This window comes from Populus euphratica, unplaced genomic scaffold, assembly GCF_000495115.2.
Source record: "Populus euphratica unplaced genomic scaffold, PopEup_1.0 scaffold1077.1, whole genome shotgun sequence".
Taxonomy (NCBI): Eukaryota; Viridiplantae; Streptophyta; class Magnoliopsida; order Malpighiales; family Salicaceae; genus Populus; species Populus euphratica.
This window is the reverse complement of record NW_011500493.1, coordinates 120,128-123,840: the sequence shown is the minus strand read 5'-3', so window position 1 is coordinate 123,840 and position 3,713 is coordinate 120,128.

Genomic DNA, 3,713 nt, shown 5'->3' with positions numbered 1-3,713 from the left:
AATGTTATCGTACTACAACAACATGTTATACAATTTTTCTCCTAATGGTATCAGCGATGCAACATCTCTTTCAACTATACCTACAAAGAAGTCCCGTTTATTCTTTCTATGTTTGTGATTCATTGGTAAGAACCATTGATGGAAATTAAAAATAAGACACTTTACCGCTATTTGTTGACGTGAATGCCTTGTTATCTTCTATACAATATGGACATACTAATTTTTCATTCGCGCTACAACAAGAAACCATTTCATATGCAATAAAATCATTGATAGTCCACATTAAAGTTGTCATCATCTAAAAATTCTATTTTCTCAAGACATAATAAGTCAAAGTCCCAGGTGACCACGACTGCTTTAACTTACCAATCAATAGTCGAAGATAAGTATCTATTTTCGAACCTGGAAAATTAGGAGGGGGTATGACTATAGATAAAAAAAATAAACTTTGATCTCATACACATCTTAGGTGGCTAGTTTTAAACCGTAAATATCATCAGCTAATAAAAATAATGAGCAGTAAATGACCCAAATAGATTACATCTCTCTATACATAACTCAGGACATATGTTCCTTGGTTTCATTTAAAATAGAGAATGCACCATCTAATTAGTGTATCATGACTCCATTCATCTTATCATGTGAATTATGCTATGTAATATGCTTAACAATATTTGAAGATGTGAATAACAGTTTATGAGTGATTGAAAAATATCTAAGTTTTATATGTGTGACAATATTCCTTTCCCTGACAGTTTTGAGTTTATAACAAGCATGCCTATATGTTCTATATTCGGTTAAATTTGTATTTTTAAGGTAGTACAACATGTAGAAGTTTGGTACATGTCATTTTTTTAATATCTTAGGTCGATGGGTTTCATAATGGATTTAATAACATAGAAGTTCTTTTTCAGCCTATTCCTGTAAGGTAAAATGCTTTTTGTCCATTTGACAATTCTGTTGTAACAGGCCTTACTCAGCTCATGACCTAACTTGATGGTGAACAATTATACAATGACTGATAATTTACTGTAATTTGTGCACTAATCCCATAATAGTTCATCAAAAGTTTTTAAAATATCAAAAAAACTAGCCGTGTCTGCATTTGTTTCTTCATTTATTATTGAACATTCACCTATATAACCCTAATTCATTCATATTGCTTTCATAATCATATTCCTATACCGATTACTATTGTCATCTACAACTTAATATACGTTATTAAAACTAAAAGTTGACCCAACTATCCCTTCTATCATGGTCTTATAAGGAAGATATGGTTCTCCATGTGCAAAGCAATACAAGTATTTCTTCAAGAACTTTTTTTTTTGTAGAAGATGCATCGTTACAATATATGGATCAAGAAAGTTTTTATTCTTACACCCCTTACATGGACATTCAATACCTTCTCCACTAATATTTATCAGATTAGATAGTGTATAATTAATAAAACTCTCAATCCTAGTACAATAATCCATCATAAGCAACCTTTCGGGTGAATCTTGATACATCCATGAACAACCATCCATTACTTATATCAAACCTATATAAAATATTGATGAAAATAATTATTAATTAATTATGAGAACTAAATAAATTGGCTAACATTGTTTTAACTCAAACTTATTCAATCTATTTTAATAGTATTCTTAAATCATTATCAATTATCTACATAATCTCAAATTCCTACACATTTACCGAAATTCTCAAATCATAAATAAAACTGACAAAACATAAAACATGCCAATTAAATAAGCAATTATTTATTTCATTGCTAAATGTCTAACTCACAAAACCAAAATCAATTTTATTAAATTACAAACAAATATAATTTTTTAAAATCTCAAACAAATCTTAAAATGTACAAATCATATATTTATAAAACAAATTTATATTAAAAAAAGCTATAAAACAAGTAAACACACAAACAAACTACATATACTACAAAACTATACAATACAAATTAACATTTTAAAATTAAGTTCAAACAAAAAATAAAAAGTTTTACTTGATATAGGGAATCTTAAAAACAATTGAGTCAGAACAATGATGTTAATAAACTGAGTGTTGGGATGACTAGATTTGTGGTGATAAGAGGTTGATTTGTGATAAAATGAGGGGAAATGATCTCCTATTTTTTGCAAAGAAAATGGAGGGAGAAGAAGAAGAAATAAGGGAGGGACAGCAGGGTCGCTCGCCATGTCATAACTTAAATATTATCGATGAATTCACAGATGAATATTATTGATGATTTTATTTTATTGGTATTTCTGACTATAAAAATAATATGTCATTATATATTTTTTATAATATTTTATTTTCTCATTGTAATTCCATCAGTATACATCGATAAAAATTTTCTGTTAATATTTATCGATGAATATAGCAATGAACTATTCAATTGGTAAAGTTCATCGTAATCTATCATTATAAATTTTATTGTCGGTATTTTATTTGCATTTGCTAATTTTCTGGTGTGTATAATGATAATTAAATGCTGAATTGTTAAGCCAATATTTATTTTAAAAGAAAAAAAAAGATGATTATGCAAATATTTAACATTCACTTTTCTTTTGAATTTATGCTTCTTCTTTTTTTATCTTAAGGTTATTTTTTCTCATAAACAACAAATGAATTTTATTTTTTAAAACACGTCATCAAATTATAATTTATTTATATCAATGGGATTGTAATGACTTAGAGATCAAAGTGAAAATAATTTAGAATTTTGAAGATCAGAGTGTAAGGAATGAAAATCTAGAAAGAAATATATATTTAAACTTCGTTTCACAATATCCGGTTTTAATATTGATTAAATATTATAGGATATTTTGTTGAAAGAACAATTTTGAACGAAAATCCAGTCGAACCCTCAACTATATGTTTTAAAATTGATTTGTTCATATTTTTTCGTTCATAAGTCATTATTTTTAAAGAACTCACTGTAATTTCTAGACAAATAACAACAAAATATTAGTTATAATTGTTTTAAAACAACTTTCCTTTCATTTTTCTTCTCTTTTATCCATCTAAGACTGTGAGTGCTTTTGTATTAGTCTTGGAAACATATTAACTTTAAATCCACAAAAAATCAAGAATAATTATCTTAATCATTTCATTTTTTAATTGATATAAGGACATGTTTCTGTAGAAATTATTCAACTTTAATTATTTACTTTATTTGAAAATCTATCTTTATGATGTCCTTAAATTTGGGCCATCATTTTACCTCAAATGGTGCCCAAGCAACAGGTTAATGCTCCATTTATTTGCTGGATAATTGTTTTTTTTGTTGTTGTAATTTTACTTTCCTATGTGCAACTTGGAATAATCATTTAAAGGAACTATTTTTAAGTCAACTCAAAGACACGCTTTATGTACGAAAATTTATTTCCTCCTGACAGAGAAAAAAAAATAAAAAACTTTTCTAGGAGCAATACATGCTGTGTATAAGTCACATCATAAATTTCACAATGTTTTTATTATAAAAAAATAATATAGAAATAGAGTTACCTTACAGTTTTTACCAAAGGCAGAAAGACACTTCTGACTTTTTTTCATGGTACAGCTAGATATTGCAAATAATTTATTTTTTCAAAAAAATATTTCACGAATATTTTCAAATTCTATTCATATCTAGCAAAGAAAGAGGCAAAATTATTTAATTTAATTTAATTTTTTTATTCCATGTTATAGAACGAAACTACGACATG